The sequence below is a fragment of the Anser brachyrhynchus genome (assembly GCF_964034855.1).
Source record: "Anser brachyrhynchus genome assembly, chromosome: 3".
In the NCBI taxonomy this organism is placed as follows: domain Eukaryota; kingdom Metazoa; phylum Chordata; class Aves; order Anseriformes; family Anatidae; genus Anser; species Anser brachyrhynchus.
Window position 1 is genome coordinate 111,717,801 of NC_137696.1, and position 19,926 is coordinate 111,737,726.

Below are 19,926 nucleotides of genomic sequence, written 5' to 3' on the forward strand. Positions count from 1 at the left end.
AGATTTCCTGCTGGCATCCTAGAGTGCAAGAACATATGCATGGCGCATACATGGAGCAATGCCTGCTTCCTCAGACAAAGAACTGAACATTGTGTGATGGCAAGCCCACCCCTCTGGAGATCGGAGAGTGCAAATCTGTTCTGATGACGAAATGCATGGATGATTTCATGGGAGAGGACGATGAAAGGAAACATTTTAGCAATCCCACAGTAAAGCACTGTAGCACTCTTTCTAGAACAGTCTGTGAATGAAAAACGAATATGTATGTAAGTAATTTCTGACAATGCATATTCAAGTCACAGCTACAGCTGCTGACCTTTTTATAATGTTTCACAATAGACATATATTTTTATCTTCAAATTCTTGTTAATGAAAAGTTACGGAAAAATGCTACAAAAGAATACTTTTTAAAAGTCTTTTGAAGACTTCCTATGTAAAAGCAATTCTTTTTGGCCTATTGCTCTGAAAGTGTCGACACAAGTTTGTTTTCTTCATCAAATTGTTCTCTCAGTAAAACTACAACTTCCCACAACATGCAGGGCTCTGTGGCTCCTTTCCTGTACTGCACACTCATCACCCTGACCACTGCAGATCACTGTAGTACAATATAAACTGCATTTTCTTGCCATTGCATTTGAGAAATCTGCCAGTTCCACATCATTTACACATGTATGAGAAAAAATGCAAATATGGATCAGCTGAAACCAAGAACATAATCCAAAATTATATCCTGGTCTTTGTCATTTGAACGTCGTCAGTCACACTGGCAGATCTGGATTGAAGAAACTGAGCAGACAACAGAAATGTGCACCACTGATTTGTGATCTGCAATGCCCAGCCTAAAGTGATTGCTTTCTGCTGGGATCAAGAGAGCAGAATTGCTGGTTTCTTCTGGCTCAAAATACTAAAAATGTTTAAAAAGGTATGGAAGAATTAATCCTTTTTATAATACTAAATTTATACAGTCATAGAATTGTTGCCTTGCACAAGGCTGAAAAGAATTCTTTCTGCTTGCAACAGCAGGTTTCCAGTCCCAGATACTGCTGAATCCAGATCTCACTGGGATCTGGAAGTCCCCAACATGAGGACTGGTTAGCTAAAGCTGCTTTTTGATTGCTGTATGAGGCAGATGTCTTTTTTTTTTTTTTTTTTTTTACCAAGTTTGTCACCCAGAGATCCAATATTCTTGTTTTCTTTATAGAATTGACGTCCTGCTTCTGTGCAAGACAATAACTCCCATAATAGCAGGAACCAGATGATAGTGTAGCTATTGACTAAAATGCAGTTATAGTTTGTTTTTCAAATTATTTAAAAATAAAAATAAAAACAGTGTAATTTTGTTGATACACACTATCTTTCAAATCACCATGTAGACAGTTGTAGTTGTTTTGTTGTTTTGTTGTTGTTCTGTTTTGTTTTTTTTCTGAATAAGTTTAGAACTAAAACTTTAAAATGGCACTTGTATTCTGGAAAGTGTTAGGAACTTATTTATATTTGAATCTTTTACCAGTCTCTTAAATGTAGTTGAAATTGACTAGTGGGTTCAATTTGTTTTTATTTTTTATTTTTTAAATGAGGAGTTAGAGCAGACAGCAGACCGGCAGCTCAATAGGCAGACAGCATGATCACATAATCACTGTTTTCTTAGGAAATAGAACTATACTGGAGCACCAGGAGACTAGTTGTCTGAGATCTCTCATCTATGACTCTGGGATAAAAGTAATGTTGACTAGTTGTTATTAAAGGCCTATTTTTAATAAAACTTTGATTAGTAACTTCCCTGATCACTACTGGAACACCAGAGTATTTCAACATCTTCTGAGAATCTAGTATGCTCTGGAAACTGCATTTCTGAATAGTTATTAACAATATTACAATTTCCATTTCACCAACTACCCCGTAATACTATGACAAAAATACAGTGGGCTCTTGGCCAAATTCTTCTTTCTTGACTGTGGAGCAGTGGCTTTTTGGCTTCTAATAATCTCTTCAAGTTCTCTCAGTTTTTATTTGCTTTTCCCTCCCACTCGCTATTACTCATACTTACCCTCAGCTTCGGGAAATTAGTTGTTTAGAAGAACCATGTATGCAACTGATTAGGACTGTCCTCTGTTTAATTACCTATTGAATATAACCAGGTAATAGTCACTGCTTTATAGGCAATCACCTACTTGTTGTTATAGGGAAATAATTTATCTTTGTTCAACTTAATGGCAAATAAAATAAGCCACTGCTGGGTACCAGACCTTTTGTATAAGAAATCATAGTCTATAACTTCTAGAAATTGTGATGCCTGTGCCCTATAGCCAACACTTCCCCGCCCCCAGGAAAAAAAAAAAAAAAAATTCTATACATGACAAGAAGATATGGTTGACTTAATTTTCTGCTTTAATTCTTCAACCTGCCGTACACCTCCCATGATCACCATCTCCTAAGCTAAGTTGCCCAATGCATTCAAAGTCACATTGAATTGAGTTCTGGATATGCACACATTGTCTATATCTTCATGCTTTCTCCCACTTTATCCTCAGCTCTTACAGTCAAAGATTTAAAAATTCCAGTCACATAAAACATGCTTGCTATAACCTGCTTTGCCAAGTACACCACACTTTCCAAGAATTTTCTGTTGTTACTTGTCATCCAGATTTTTAGCATAAATATGTGGAAAACAAAGTCATTTCTTTACCTTATCTCTCCTCTAGTTCAATAAATTTGCAACCTGAGTCTATAATGCACACAGTTCTATCAACTCTATTGATAAAACTACTGTTATTATCATCAATGTTAACAAAGTCTTCTAGACTACTTCAATTTACCATTGACCAGGAAGACTAGTCTTTATCCCTTATTTACAAGCCTCTGCCAATGTGATTATTTATTTATTTATTTATTTATTTATTTTCCACAGAACTGTTGCAGAAAACTCCCCAAAGCCCAAATCCTTGCTTTCATACCATTTATATACTCAGCAGTCCACTGCTTGGTCGCTCATGAAGTGAACATATCTCCAGAGAAGTAAGTTGAATCCAGTTTTTCTTTAACAACCTGAGAACTATAATTTACATAATTCCATATGGTAACTTCTTATAGAAGAATGACACAATTACTGTATGAGCTTCACAACTTATTGTTACAGATTTATTTTTACTCCAGTGAAACAGTGCAGAATCCTACTGTCCATGTGAATTTTGCCCTAAGAGCCTGAGGTAATAAGGGCTTCAATGGTTATCAAGCAATGTTCACTGCTAACACTAAAAATGATCAAACTTCACGGCCAAATACAAAAGACTGATGTCCTTTCACTAACTTTATTGAGAAACTATTTCAGAAAATTACTCCTCAGACAGTTACAGTCTAATTTTCAGCTGTATTCTTGGTGAGTTTACAGCATTTGTTATTCTCCATTTTTCCCAGTATGTAGTGACAAATGACATTTTCTTTCTCTTTCTCTCTCTCTCTCAAGGAGGCTGAAACACCTCTCTTGGATGCTGCTTGCTTTGTTCCATCAGGATTATTATCACGTACAGACTTTGTAGCTTTCTGTTCCTTCAGGGGCTTGTTGTTTAGTATCTGACTCACAGAGTGGCTGGTACTGCTGCTGCACTTAAAGTAAAACGGAATGCTTCCTAATTTTCATTCTCTTTTGGTCACCAGGACTTTTACACAGTCTCTTAGCATGTCCCCATCAGGTGTTTTTCCCCACAAAACCTCTGTTTATGTGGATGTGAAATGGTATTAAATAACTGTTCTTAGATCATACATTTTTTCCTATGATACGTTGGTCAGATTATGTTGAATGCACTGATAAGAAAAATACATGAAATGGTGTATCTCTGTAGTTACACAGAAAGAAAGAGATGCCCATGCATTTACTGGAGTTTGCCTAGTTATACACCTGCAAGAACACACAGTTAAAGTTGTTTTCTCAAGTGCAGTGAAGGATTTACCACAATAGATGAAATTTATATTACTTGACTTTAGCCATCTAAACCTTGGGCTTTCATTTTTGTTAATTGCCTATGTCATTTATATAAAATTGCATGGAAAGAGAGCTTTCCACCTATCATAAGTGCTTTTCTTTTTTTCTTTAGCATAGAACAATCAACTTTCTGAAAGTGCTTTTTCCACATTTTACTACTCAATGAGCCTACTCAACCAGCTTTAATTAAGTGCCCAAATTTTAAATGTTTCTTAGATAAATCTCTCCTTACACGACTCTAGGTACTGCCAAAAAAATTGACTTCTTAGTTACCATAGTTGATATTTCACACTTGTATTTTCTGGGGACAAAAACACCACTGACACACAAAATATGCAAGTCCCATGTGGTCTGCGAACTGGTTTTGAACTAAAGGGTTTTGCAAGGGAGAGGACCCAGATTGCCAACGAAGACTGAGCTGAAAGCAAGAGGGCAGAAATCCTAACTGAGAGAACAAAGCTGCTTCTTCTCAACAAGACATATTAATTAGCATATTACCTATGGTTTCTAGATCTGGAGTTGCTGCTTCCTTGGTCTTGACACCTACTTGAAATTAAAAAGCCTTACATACATTTAAAGAAACAGACTGTGTTACTCACTGTTCCTCTAAGGTACCACTGATTTCCTTAGATTTACTTGTGTCAGGAGAGTACAGACTATGTAGTGTGAATAACGTTCCAGAGTTCATTGTGAATTTTCTAAATTCCCTCAATTCTGTGTCACGAAGTTTTTCCTTAGGAAAAATCTGACACAACACAGCCTCACAATCTACTTTTCTTCAGCAATGGGGCAATGACATATATAGAATAGTTAGTGTAAGAGTAGTTAAAAAATCCAGATTATTCAAAGAGAAAGCATTTTTCTTAAACTTATCAAAATATTAGCAATAGCATTTGTGACTAGTTAAAATCCCTTTCTGTGTATGACCTTAAGCAGTTGATCTCTCTAATGCTCAGATACTCCATTTATAAAAGGGGGACAATAATATTTCCTTTGTAATATGCTTCAAGCCATACAGATGAAAAATACTAGATAAACAGCAGCTATTATCTTCACTGTTATTAAAACCTTGCTGAAAAGACACAGCTAACACTGTAATTCCTGTAAGACCTGAAGACAGTTTTGTGCATTTTACAGACGTGATTCTGTACTTGATGTCCTAACTCACTTAGCATAAAAAATAAACATTATAATATAATTGTTCTCTGCTTTACCTGGTCTGACTTTTAATAACAAGACAGCTCCTAGGGACAACAGCTTGCTGTATTCTAATAAAAATTTGGAACAGCTGCACGTACTCCATTCCAAGCTCTCCGCCTTGTATAGTTTATCTTCAAAACCACCTTAGAGCAAACCCCACTTGTTTACTTCAGTGGAAGTTTTTCCACTAGGTATGTAAACTCATCCAACCTATCTCTCCCTTGTGTTTATATATAAAAATACCTAATATATCTCTGCCAGAAATTTCAAGGAAGAGAGTAAGTATAGGCTATCCAAGGCTAAGCAAACAAAAGTCATCAAGGTTTTGGAAAAACTTGTGAGTTCATTTTCTTCAGAAGAACAAGTTATTTGGTAAGCAAAGCAGTGAGTGAAACTTGCTTCTCTAGGTTTGTGTCCCTTGTTCTCTAAGCATACCTCTGTCTCCAGCTAAACACCTCTTTACTGCAATAACTTCTCCCCTTAAATCTGAATGGGAAAGAGGCTACAGTGCTGGGGCTATTCTGGATACAGGGTAAGGAAATATTTGGGTTTCAGGAGGACAGTGAACTGACAGACAAAACAATAGTTGAATATTTTTGTTTCCTGAGAAAATCAAGCTAAAAACAGCAACAGATCCTCACTAAATCACATCAAGCACAGCCCCAAAGGCCAGGTTCTTCAGGAGAGCAAAGATTTAGCTTCAATATCTGTGTGTTTTAACAGTGGACCTCTGTTCAATCTCCTGCATGGCCTGGAAATCCTCAATTCAAAGACAAGTCTTTGCCACCTAGAGCCCATGATCCCTATTGATCACAAAACTATTGTATATTTGTGCAATGTTCAGGGAAAGGATTAAGTTGCTTTTTTTTTTTTTCTTTTTTTTTTCCTCAATTCCTCTATCTCCAAACTAAAATTTACCCAGACCCAGCCTATTTACTAATACTGTACTCCTAGAAACATACTGATCAGAAATACTATGCAGTAATAGTGTAGCTGCTGGTAGAATGCTGTTAAGGAAAGATGATGCTGATATAAAATATTTCTCTTCTCATTCAAAAGAATAACTTTTACTGACATATGTACATATATAAAGAATCAGTCTTTTATCTGTATTACATAGACTGCAAACTTTTAACAGACTCATATAAAGTGGTTCAGCTTCAATGCTTAGATGTTAACATGTTCGATTGAAGTGCACCTGGTTTTACAGCTAGTCAGCCTGACTGCTGCTTCCCCGAAGGGAAAGAAGTGACACAGGATCCCCAGAGTATAGCTGAAATATTAGTCAAAGGCTGACAAGTATCTGAACAATTTGCTGATGCATGTTGAGACAGCCTCCTCTCGGGGGAGTAGCTGTGACCTCAGCCCTTGCACTGTATCTGCATTAGTACAAATTAGGAATATTCAAGAAAATTGGAAGACTTCAAGCTTCCTGAGTGTAATGAACAAGTAAACCCAGCCCAGTCAAGGAACAGGCTTCAAAAATAATCATCTTGTGCACAACCTCCCATGACAGACAGGGTAAACAAGAAATTAGATTGGAGTTGCTACTGATCATTGAAGCCTATTGTCAATATCACATCCCTCACAGTTAGATTTTAAATCAGACCTTTTAGCCACATTCAGACTTCAGGGTATGTCTGTCACAAGCTGTACCCTTGGCTATTACACAGCACTGTTTGCCTCAGGGTTGTTACAAATGTCTGTGGGAAAAAATTTAAACAAAACCAACTGCATTGCTCCAGTTCTTTCTTTCAGGATGTTTCTGGAGTGTGCTGACAGGTGATGTTTCTTGCAAGTCTCCAGAATATTGTTTGTTTATATTAATGAATGAGTGGTCACAAACAGTAGGAAAAAGGACTCTGAATTAAAAATAGTAAAGGGAGATCCTGAACTGAATGCTTTCAGTCATTGCAATCCCTCAAAATCTGGTAATATAGACTTCGGTTTAGGTTCATCCTCACAACATACTACGTATAACTGAAGTCATGTGAATGAACAGACTGTTCTCAGAAGGTACACCGTGAGTGTAAGAGAGGTTGGAAACTAAAGATTTCTGTCTTGTGAATCAGTAATGACATCCAGTAAAGATGTAGTTAGAAGATCCATTTTAGTTCATGGCTTCTCACACGTGGAGCAATAAAATCCCCCCAGCTATCAGTCTAATATTGACTGATATCAATATCTTACCATACTCAACTATGGGAGCACAGGTCTGAAGAGACAACGTGGGTGATGACATCCAAGCCCTGATATCACAAGCACCCATACAATATAATAAAATCATAAATCTTCAACTTCAAATTAGAAATTAAGCAGCATCCTTTCAGAATCTCACTTCTTTGCTGGTTAGGAAATAATTTTAATTTTGTAATGCTTTTGGGGTTTAACATAAGTTTTTTGATTCAATAAGAAAAATAAGTTGGATGGTTAATAATATTTCTCTTTATCATATTTTTGTCTTGTGGTATAGACTGAAGGCCTCCAGTGGAAACAGATGCCTAGGAAAGATCTTCTGGTTATATTCTTATTCTTGGAACTGTCTGCAGGATTTGATACCACTAACTTCTGGAGAGTTGTCTGTGCTGGGACATGGAGTCTGTTCCTCTGGTGTTCAAGGCTCCATGTCTTATTGTCCCATGCATCAAAGCACTGGATTTTGTCTGAAAAACAGCTAAAGTTTCTGCCTCTATTTTGACTGGAAGGCTGTTTTAAAACATTATTGTTCCGACTGTTTTAATTTCCAGAACAATTTATTCGTGAACAGCTTATATTAGGCTTCTGTAATGCCAGCATTGTTCTTTAGCTTAAAATAGCTCTTCTGAATCTCTGCTTGCCCCTATATAGCAAATACATTCCCTCTCAACTTTTCTTTTCTTACACTAAACAAGCCGAACTCTTGAGCATCCTGTCAGACAGACCCTCTACTCCCTTACTACTCCTGACAGTCCTTCTCTAAGTCTGCTCCAGGCCGAGTTCATCTTTTGTGAAAACATGATCATAATTGTCTCCTCAGTGAATTGAACAAAAACATTAACAATTTCTACTGTCTTTTAATGCTGGATTTCTCAATACTTCCTATGAACATATTATTTTGAGGTAGCTGCATTGCACTGGATCAAAACCATTATCTTTCCAAACTCAAGAACTCTAAAGACTTAGAGTTGTTTTGTTGGTGGTGGTGGTAGTGGTGGCTTTTCATTTGATTGTTTTTGTAGATGAACAACAGCCATCTACATGTCTATTCAACATCTAGTTTATTTTATTTGGATGTTTCTTTAAAATGGCATCATTTGGTAGTAAGGAAAAAGAGCTTAAAATATAAAGGTAGTGTTCCTGAGTGTCTAAGAGAGTGTCTTACTTGTCTTAGTATCTTTTGTGATCTAATAGTTAGGCATCTAAGTGAATTCTCTAGGCTCTTTTTATCATCAGTGGAGAGCGACAAGCACCTCTAGAGTGTGATTTAGCTCATCTTAAAATAGATATCTAAAACAAGAGGGAAGCATTGCTCTTTGGAAATTGCCTGTCTTTCCCTATAGATGATAAAGGGAAACTACACAACTGTCTCAGATGTTTTGTTTGACTTGCGTGTGGCTAAAGTAAGGAGAGATGAATCTTACCCCAAATAATTCAGGACAGAGAAAAGCTGTTTCAAAAGACATTCAGGTTTGTTAGTGTCTATATTTTACTGAAAGGCAATAAAATTTAGATTTTTAATGTAATGGGAAATATTGGCCATATTTATCTATTAACTGTAATAAGATTATGTACATACAGAACAGTTCTAGTGATTTAAGAAGTCCCCTCTTCAGAAAAGCACCTGAATATGTCAAAGGCTTTTATGCTTACTGGGTTGCGCTGACAACCCTGGAGATCCAGATTCACCAGACAGCTATGAATTCCAACCTAGATCCTACAACTATAAATATGCTTATTTATCTGGAAAAGACTGCTCACTCATAAAGAGCTTCTGGTGAATGCAAATACTTGCAACACCTGGGAAAATTCATGACACTGTTGAAAATATATTGTGCAGTTCTACAATAATATCCTTCCTACTAGTACATGATATGCCAGATAAGACCCATATATTTTACCACAGGTTTTTATATTATTATTTTTTTCTTGTGGATAAGGTTGACATATACATACATACTATCATTCTAAAAGGAGTGAGAAGGAGGTCAAAGGATTTATCTAAAACATATTAGAGTTTGATCTCATCATCTATAGGCATCTTTCAGTAAGAGGAACACCGTCTGGTAAAAAGTGCTCTGTTATATTTATTTTTAGTAGATAATGAAGAAACATACTTAACATTTTGTTCCTTGAATGTGAAGAGGTACTTCAAAATGACACCCCCTTTTGTCATGTTAAAATGAGACACACTTTCCATTTACCTACCCTAAACATGAAAAAAGAAACCACAACAACAACAACGAAGCTCAATGAACAATTCAGTTGTTTAAACCTGAAATCACTTTTTATCCTTCACTGAAAGGCACCCTAATCTTTCCACAAATAAGTGTAAAAATAAAATTGAGAGAGCTACTTCCATCTTTCTGTCACAGGAAATCTTGCTGAGACTAATCTGCATTTTAGAAGGTTTACTTTTAAATAGGATTTCCTTTCGCTGCATGTACACACACTGAGTCAGGAAGCTCCAGTCTGAGTCAATGCTAAATGCATTTGGTTTTCAACTTGAGTCGGCTTGCAAATGATGGAACCAATGATTCATAATTTCCATCCTGACCTTGTTTGCTTTATAGTCACACTGTGGCAGGTGAATTGTCATGTTCAAGATCATCAAATTATTTAGGGAGAAACTGATGCCATTCATTAGCCTGCCAAATGAAAGACACATTTGCATGTATCACAACAAGTTATAGGAAGGTGATATGCCACTCAGATATTTTGAAAGGTTCTCATTTTTCGTAAGGCTAGCACAATTTGCATATTCTAGTAATGCTGAACATGTTAATTGTCATCTATGCTCGTCCCAAGGTAAGTCTGTCTGATAATGGATCCACTATGTGGTATCCTATTCCCATGATTCTGGAAGTCTAGTTTTAAACTTATTTATGTAATGCTGTATTGCAGTCCATTTTGCTGGCATATAAAATATGTGAATGGCTTTTACTTACCTATTTACCTGTTCCTCTAATATCGAACAGGAAAAACAAAGCAGAATTAAGAATCAGATATTTAATTTTGTTACGGGCCAAATCTTCTGAAGTACTGATTTCCTGCCACTGTGATCTGTCCCTAAGAACTTATCAGAACAGATTTCTTCATTCATTTTTATTTATCACTATAATTTTAAGAACTGTGAGGTGGCATAAGAACACTAAAGAAAGATTCTTGTAAATTATCCATTTGAAGTAGAAAAAAACACAGTTTGAAGAGTCTGTCATATGTTTCATGTCATTTTTTTCTAAAAACATAAGACCTATAGGCCAAATTCAGACCAGATGGCAGTGAGTGTTTTTAATCACTTACCAAATCTTAACAAAGCAACCAATACATACCTCTTGGGTCACAATATTTCTAAAGTCTATTGTCCTGAATGAGTAGTCTATGGGGAAGACTGGGGCTGCACAACTGTTAACCTTTCTCTTGCAGAGTGCCATTTTCCAGCCAGGAGAGAAAGCAAATGGACAAAAGAGTGCTTGGCCTACTGATGAAGGACACTCTTTTGTCATTTTTGAGCAACAGTTACAGGGTTATGACATTAGATCTGTGTTTAAACCTGCTCAAGCTGAAAAAGAACTTAGAGCTCTCTTTTCCTTTTGTGAAGCTGCTTCAAAAGAAGGTTTAGAAATGTAGATCTGGACAGCAGCATCTAGATTTTCACAGTGCCTATCTCAAGGCAGCTCCTTGATCAGTATGCACTGAGCAAGTCTACAAAAGCATTTAAGGCCTACGATTAATGGAGGCAGGAAAACACACTTAGCCTAATGAATCATTCTTCAGAAGTGTTGATTTTTCACAGTATGCCTATATATACATCTATATATAGGATGACTAGCTTCCTCATTCCTATATTAAGGCTATCTGACTCATTATGTTAAGGGCAGGTGCTTATTTTGCAGACATTGGCCTAAAAAACTAGATAGTCTTGATGCAAACACCACAAGTGAGATTTTACTTAACTTCACACATCTATCAATTAACTGCTTAAGCCTAAACTATTCACCTTGTCTCCCTCTGTGGTCGATGGACAGAGATAGGTACTCTCAAAGGTTATTATTCCCAATAATTTACAGACAGAAGCTTTAGGATGAGACATATTGCCATCCAGTGCTTCTTGTTTCTCATCAACTACTTAAAATTAGATACCTGACCATTAAAAGTAGGATGAATCCACTTTAGGTATTTTAAGACACATTAAGACAGATTTCGCAAAGTCTTGGTCAGACACATTTAACCTAGTTGTAATGAGTGACTGGCTGGAGGGTAACAGTAATTCTGTGAAATAGTAGGAAAGATACAAAAAGGAAGTCACAATAAGACAAAAAGAAATGACTGGAAGAAATTTTGTCTAAGGAGGGTTAGTGGCAACAACATTATTTAGAAAGTCTCTAGCAGTCTGCTGTTTGGTGAATGATTATTTTCCATGTTCTGTCCCTCAGTCTGGCCATGCTTGATAGTCCCCAGCATGAACGCAGCACTTTCCATCAGGCGTACTCTCCCACTCAATATGTGAGAAGAAAATGTGACTCACCAGAGCTTGATAACGCTTGTTTAGCAGGGGGTTTTCACTTGTGGCTGTCACACATTGTAGGCATAAAAAGAAAAAATCAGTAACCCAGATCTCTAGATAAGCAGCTAAGAAACTTCCTTTTACTTTCTTTCCCGAGTCCAGCATGACCATGTTCCTTCACCTCTCACTGAATGAAACTGCAGTCACAGAAAAGAGCTTTGCAAGAAATGCCTGGATCATGGCCAAGTGAAGACCAAAGGATACCCCATTGCCAGAGCTTTGTGATTTCAGCAAAGTTTTTATTCAGGTACAACAGAATTACGTATGCTGTGTTATCAGCTGCAGTACTGGAAGGACTTGTACATTTGTCTACCCACATCAGGTCTCAGCTATGCCACTGAAGAACAAACTGTAAATCTAGGGAATTGCATTATAAGAGGAACACTATAAAGTCTGCAATGTTCTCAGGTTGCCCAGAGAAGCTGTGGATGTCCCATCCCTGGAGATGTTCAAGGCTAGGTTGGACAGGGCTTTGAGTAACATGGTCTAGTGGAAGGTGTCCCTGCCCATGGCAGGGGGGTTGGAATCAGATGATCTTTAAAATCCCTTTGAGCTCAGACAGTTCTATGATTCTATGTACATTTGCACAGCTCTATTATCAAATGCAGAGAGGAGAGCACACTATACACAGAATTTCTGTAAAGATGAGAGATTACATTCTTAGTATTTTGTTGAGAAAATGAAGCCTAATACTGCTGTAGTAATCAGAGAGCATGTAAGGACTGATTATAGAACTATTAAGGAGTAAACATATCAATGCAGTTTGGAAAACTGGCAAAGGTAAAGGTCCAAACCACAAAGAACAGTACTATTAATAAACAGAAAGTTTATTTTGAGGAAGTATGATGCCCTTTGAGATGACAAGAAAAAATTTTGTCGCAGAACTCTGTCCTTTAAAGTCTTTTCTATTTTCTGTGAGCTTAATACACTGGATTTCATTTTCTGTTTCCAATTCAGTCCCATTAAATTGCTCACCCTCATATTACTTGTATTATAATTCAAAAGGGAAAATCCCAGTTACAGTTTCCCATGAGAGATATTTTTCTTGGATTATATCCCTCACCCATAAGATCTTATAAAATTTTTGAGACGTACCTGGGCAATAACCCACCTGCTTTCAGATAAACAACAGCAGGATGAGCGTATCTTGGCCTTGAGTTACTGCACAATCATTTTCTTGCTGAAGGTATTATAGTACTGGGAATGTATTTATTCATCTGTTAGAAGAAAACAAGCAGCTGGAAATTAGTTCCCTCACCGACTGCAAGAGAGCTACTGGGAACTTGTTTATTTATTATTAAAATATATGCACTTGGCAGGGCATCTGGTCACACATTATTTTATCAAGAGGAGTAGGTATCTTGGAGACAAGGTAGCCTGAGTAACCTGAGGACTGTTTAAGGTACACAACAATTGTGGATTAATGTCTGGATGTTTTCAGATCTTGTACCATTTTTGTTTGAATATTTTAGCATTATATATTCTTCTTTTCAAGAAGTTTTTGAAGCACAAGCTACCAAAACCAGATAGTTTGTAAGAGGAATTTTCTTTGATTTGATTTATCTCTAGAATATTAATATATTTTAAAAAGAATTTGAACTCAATCTTTATATCCAAGTGATGAACCCACACTGTTCACAAAGCTATGCTAACACTACTAATGAAATAAACAGATATAAATAGTCAACATAACTGAAAATAACTTGCTACCTTTTTGGTGTAAAATAAGGAGACTTTTTACAAACAAAGTCTTCAAGCCTTTAGCACTCTGAAAATGGAATTGACCCCATTTTTTCCCGTAACTAAATAAGCACAGGAATGCAACTGCTTTATCTGAGTCCCTATTAACTAAATTCTAAAAATACTTTGAATGCACGTCACGGGCACAGTACGTGTGTGCACCTAATGCTTCGTGCAACTGCCTGCTGAGAATCTGAGGGGTGGAGGGGATCTTGCACTTGCTGGCACTGGCACTGAGGAGAAGGGAAAAAAAGAAGACAGATATGCTGTCCCACCTTTGATAAAGGATAAATATGTGGAGGAAGAGGTAGCTTTTGGGAAAAGGAGATAGGTGAAAATAGGAGATTACTTTTTATTTCAGCATATCTAAAAATGTATATGCAGATTAGACAATAGTTTATCAGGAAAGGGAATTTAAATCCTGTAAAAGCAAGATAAACTAGATCGATTGATTACTTATTTATTTATTTATAAACAGAGAGGAGAATGGTCATTATTTCCCAGCCTAGGCTGGTGCAGATCTGAGAGCCCCCCTGCTGAACAGGCAGTGCTACCAGGCTCTTGGCTCCCTGTCAGCTAGCCACATGGATGACATACAGCAAGGAAGGTGAGCTGGCAGGAAATGAGGCAGATTTTGAAACTTCCTGATTTCTCTTGGCCTTTTGCTGATGCACAGAAAAAGACTCCCAAGTTCTTTTGTAAAATGCCTGACCAGCTTTAGTTTTCTAAAAAACTACCTTTCTTCCTCACTTCTGCAGAGAATCTTCCTGAAGACAATCATAGGAACAACACCTATGTGCTGTGAAAACTTTTTCTCTTGCACAAGGAAACATGATGTCAGCTGCTTTCTAAACCAAACAGTCTCGGAACGTCCCATGCCTTCTTTTGGGATTTCTAACCTGTGGGACAAAGCAAAGAAAAGAGAAAGAGTGAGAAGTGCACATCCAAACTGTGAAGGAGATTATTCACTATGCATGTGATGAAGGGCTGGAATGCCCAGTGGCAAGCGCAGAGCCACTGTGAGGGAAGGCATCACCTTCAGAAAGAAAGGAATGGATGCTGTGGCTGAGTGATTTGCTTGAGTGTGTGGGGTCCAAAGAATAGGACATAACTTTGTTTTGGCTTGGACACCCATCCACAGACAATTTTCCAGATGCTCTACAGTATACGTTTCTATACCATGAAGGTCAACCTAAAACTACAGCTGGTCTACACTGCCCTCTCTTCTTTCTCTCCTTCTGTTTCACCCACCACTTACTGCTCTGAAGAAGGGAGTATGATTACAGTCCCCCTCTTCAGTCCTTGCTATGCAAGACAGAAGGACTTCTGGGTGGGAACTTCAATAACAATTGGCAAGTCAGAGGCTATTCACCATTCCTAAGGAAAAAGCCAACTTTAAACTCAAATTTTATGCAACAGTATGTGTTTTAACAGATGACTCGGCATTTCACACATATGAAGGCTGTTATAGCCAGAAGCACTTGTTTCATTATTACACAGGAACAGCAAGACTCTTTCATTCCCACACCTCCTCCATCACATGAAAGAAGGTTGGCTTCGACCTCTTTGGTAACTGGCTTTGAGCAGTACATCTACGGTTAGACTGAGACAAAAATACCAGCAGTGATCTGTGATTTTGTATTCCAACCTGGGTCACCTCAAAGGAGATCCATTTTCAGGAGCTGGGTAACATCAGTTTTTAAAATCAAGTGCTTTTGAAATATCTGAAGAATCCTTTAACAAATTCTGAATTTACATAATTTCTCAGGCTGAAAATGGTAGCACCATAGGGAATGAACACACCCAAGAAAAAGCTTTCAATTTGAGAAGTCATAGACAACATAACAGTTTTTTTTAAAGATCATATTACATCATTAATGGCTATGGAATAAAGGACATTTCACAGCAATATTTCTGTGGCAGCAATGCACTCTGCAAGATTTGTTCCACGGCTGAGAAAACCTAGAGTTAGAGATCACAAAGGCACACTTCATCTGTATTATGTAGCACAGCAATTGTTCCAATGTTGCAGATGGCCAGGAAGCAACTGAGAAGCCACTTTCTTAGCTTACAGGATGACATTTCTGGATCATTCACAGTAACACACATTAATATTTTACTCTGGCGACATTTATGCGTGGAAAGCATTGCAACTATTATGGCTGGATTCTATGACTGACACACAGAACCTACACTGTGCGCCCTAGTTTGCTCTATGGCTTGGGAAATGTGTTAGGAGAAGATATGAACAGTTTCCACCACATCTACAGGCCATGGCAGACAGTGGCAAGTCTTCACATCCTTTCTTTCTTCCATTAGATCAACCAGGAAGAGCTGAATGCAAGCTGCTTCTCTGTGCCCAGAGGGGAGGAGAGGAAAGAAAAACAGTCACTTATTTGGACTGCCTACAACCCACATATATATGTGCAGGGGTGTGTGACCTGGTATAGGGCGTAGGCATGCGTTTGTTTCACTAATGGCTGTAGCAAGATTTTTTCCCCACTGTAGACCACTTCTTTTGGCTGTAGGTTGCAGTGTCTGAACAAACTTCAACTGCTTCAGTGCAAAAACTGGTAGCATAAACTAAAGGTCACAGAACCTTAGCTTAAACTAAGTTCTGTTTTTTTTTTTTACTGAAATGTTTGATGAAGGTTCATACTTCGTTTCTCCTGCCAGAGTCAATGAGGTGTTATTCTCTGGTTGATGGGAACTAAAATATCAAACTGCTCCAGCTGCTTACTTCAGTGAGCATGCATCTAAGCCATAATTGAACAAGACCTGAAATACCCATATGAGACCGGAAAAATAATTTTGTGGTCAAGAGAAAAGATGACCTTGTGGTTAAATTAGGAAACCAGGGTAAGTTGCTTAGAGCCTAGGATGAGAAATTCTGCCTTGTGCAAAGAGTAAATCATGTACTGCTTAATAGTTCAAATGGTCTTAAAATATCTGTGCATACAGCACTAAACCTTTGCATATTGCAAACCACTTATGAATAGTCTATGGTTAGCAGGATATGTTAGGTTATTAAGACAGACAGCTTGAGCCTAATATTTCTGTTGACCTAAAAGCTCCTGTTCGTGACCTTCACAGTGGCTAGTATTCATAATCTGCCCACAACTTTTCAGGATTATATTTATCAAACTTTCAGAGGAATTCCTGTGTACATTTTAAATCAGAATCAATAATTCACATGTTCCAATAGCATGACTTCATTGATTTTGCGATCTGCCCTTCATTTCTCTTTCTAGGAATATAACTTTCCACATACTTTTTAATCCTTTCTGTTTGCATGTCAAGATGATCTTTTACATTACACCACACAGTACAATGTATTACCCTGGTATATTCAACCCTATCTAGCATTATTTTCAATTTCTTTTCTACCCTAGGCTCAGCTGTTGAATGTCCTTGCTCCAGAATCTGTAACTATCATCTAGCAAGCACCCTGTTGAGAACTACAGGACTTTCAGAGAGTATTTTCAAAAATTAAATTTTCTTTTTCATGACAGGGACTGGTTATTTGTAAATTGTTATAAATGTTATAAATTTGCTGCAACTCTCTTTTTGCACCAAGAATACTGTTATTAGTTTGAAAATAAGGCTTATAAACAAGTCAGTAGAGTCCCTAGTCTGATGGTGTTGCTGATAACCAGCACCTGGGGGTGCTGGTTGACAGCAGGTTGAACATGAGCCAGCCGCGTGCCCGGGTGTCTAAGAAGGCCAAAGGCATCCTGGCCTGCATTAGAAATAGTGTGGCCAGCTGGACTAGAGATGTGATTGTCCCCTTGTATATGGCACTGGTGAGACCTCATATCAAGAACTGTGTTTAGTTTTGGGCCCCTCATTACAAGAAGGTTACTGAGTTGCCTGACTATATGCAGAGAAGAGCAACAAACCAGGTGAACGAACTAGAAAACAAGTGTTATGAGAAACAGCTGAGGGAGTTGGGGTTGTTTAGTCTACGAAGAGGAGGCTGAGGGAAGACCTCACTGCTCTTTACAAATACTTGAAAGGAAGTTGTAACAAGGTGGGTGTTGTTCTCTTTTCTCAAGTGACAGTACAGGAGGAAATGGTCTCACATTGTTCTAGGGAAGTTTTATATAGGTTTGTATTGGACGTTAGGAAGAATTTCTTCATGGAGAGGGTGGTCAGCCATTGGAATGGGCTGCCCAGGGAAGTGGTGGAGTCTCCATTCCTGGAGGCATTTAAGAGATGTGTGGATGCGGTGCTAAGGGACATTGTTTAGAGATGGCACTTGTTAGGTCAGGTTGATGGTTGGACTTAAAGATTATGTCTTTACAATATTCGATGTGTACCTGGTATGATTCTGATAAAGCATTCATACTCAGAGAATGACTATGAATAAGAATAAAACTTTCAGGATTGAAAATGAAATTTTTCTCAAATCCAGAGCAGTCTAAAACTACGAGGGAGAGCAGAAGAGGAAGAGTGGGAGTAGCCAGACAAATAGTCAGGGCACTTACGTAGGAGACCAGTATCTAAATCTGCTGGATAACCCCATCCCATATGAACCTATTAATAATACATTATTAACTAATTGTTAAAATGTTTCTTTCAAATTTTCTAACTTAATAAATTCTTTTTATTCTTAAGCCTCTGGTGGAAAAACACTTCTAATCCTAATTCTTTTTTTCTAAAGGAATTTCAATCTGTTTTGCCTTAAGCAAAAACTCCCCTTGATTGTTATGGAAAGTAGATCCTCATATATAGGTGAGAGACATCTTATTGTAATTAAATTGCCTTGATAAAACTGACTTTGTAGCTTCATTATAAGTACCATTTGATAGCCTGAATTTGCATCTTCTTCATTTTAGGTGGAAAAAAAAGCAATGAAACAAAAGTTTTCCTCTATTAAGGTAAAGAACATTGAGGGAAAATAAAATAACATGGAGAACACTATGTGCTATTTTTCTTCCATATGTTTCGAAGATAAGGTAGAATTTCTTGGAATATCTTCCTTTCTCTAGTGGAATGTGAACAAGCTTCCATTTCAAAACCCCTAGAACCCAGGAGGTATAAAATCAAGTATTGCCAAGCAAAACCCAAAGCATTTCTGATTCAGAGCTTTCAGCAATCACATTTGCCCTGTACTCAAAGATTTGCAGTATGACCATGACCACAGTCCAATTACTGTGATGATGCAGGAGGAAAAGTCTATTCTAAGCTTCACTGGCTATTCATTAGGCCATGTCAAGATAATCGTTTTCAGAAGAACCCACTCACAAGTCTCAAGTGGCTCTGCTTTTACTGGGGGACTTGTCTGATGAAAATGCTACAAAAGATGAAAAGTTCTCATCAAAGTTCAAGCTAGTTCAGAGCTTATGAAGACACTTCCAGGACAGGTTCAGGAAAAGAGCAAGGGGAAGAAACATATATATATATATATTTATATATAAAGTCTCAAAACTAGACCAGCTATTCTATGCTTTTCTTTTGGCTTTCCTAATTTGTTTGGCTTTATTCTTCACAATACAAAAATGAGCTGTCTAGATGTTGTGGTTTAACCCGGCTGGCAGCTAAACACCACACAGCCGTTCGCTCACCCTTCCCCCTCCCTCTCTGGGATGGGGGAGAGAAACGGGAAAGTGAAGCCGGTGAGTTGAGATAAAGACAGTTTATTAAGACAGGAATATAATAATAACAATAATAATAATAATAGTGATAATGATAATAGTATTAATAATAATAATGTGTAAGAAAACAAGTGATGCACAATGCAATTGCTCACCACCCACTGACCGATGCCCAGCCTATCCCCGAGCAGCCGGCCCCCCACCCCGGCCAGCCACCCCTATATATTGTTTAGCATGACGTCAGATGGTATGGAATACCCCTTTGGCCAGTTTGGGTCAGCTGTCCTGGGTCTGTCCCCTCCCAGCTCCTGCTGCACCCCCAGCCTGCTCGCTGGCAGGACAGAGCGAGAAGCCGAAAAGTCCTTGGCCTGGTGTAAACACTGCTCTGCAACAATTAAAACATCAGCATGTTATCAGCGCTCTTCTCATCCTAATCCAAAACATAGCACCCTACCAGCTACTATGAGGAAAATTAACTCTGTCCTAACTGGAACCAGGACACTAGAAAATTTCCAAGCCAAAAGAACAGAAACATCTAAGAAGGATCAAAGTAAGGAGCTCTTTGTGTTCACTCAGTATAAAGCAAAGTAAATTTAGGCCCAGCTTTGAAATTACTGTAATATCTGCAATCCCAACAAATTGTACCT

The 19,926-nt window shown here is 37.8% G+C and overlaps 2 long non-coding RNA genes across 3 annotated transcripts in view; one reads left to right on the forward strand and one right to left on the reverse strand.

Moving 5' to 3' along the window:
- The window catches only part of LOC308193463, a 10,824-nt gene extending 1,690 nt beyond the window's left edge, over positions 1-9,134 (forward strand). Inside the window, exons 1-3 of one of the 2 annotated variants that reach the window (XR_013949655.1) lie at positions 1-922; positions 2,909-3,015; positions 7,653-9,134. The exon at positions 1-922 is cut by the window's left edge and continues 1,690 nt beyond it. This is a non-coding gene — a long non-coding RNA (uncharacterized lncRNA). Of the gene's footprint in view, positions 923-2,908; positions 3,016-3,463; positions 6,778-7,652 lie in introns of those variants that run through there. The other variant, XR_013949656.1, reaches the window with a different exon arrangement.
- LOC308193457 overlaps positions 1-19,926 on the reverse strand; it is a 228,476-nt gene that overhangs the window by 73,620 nt on the left and 134,930 nt on the right. The window lies entirely within an intron of this gene.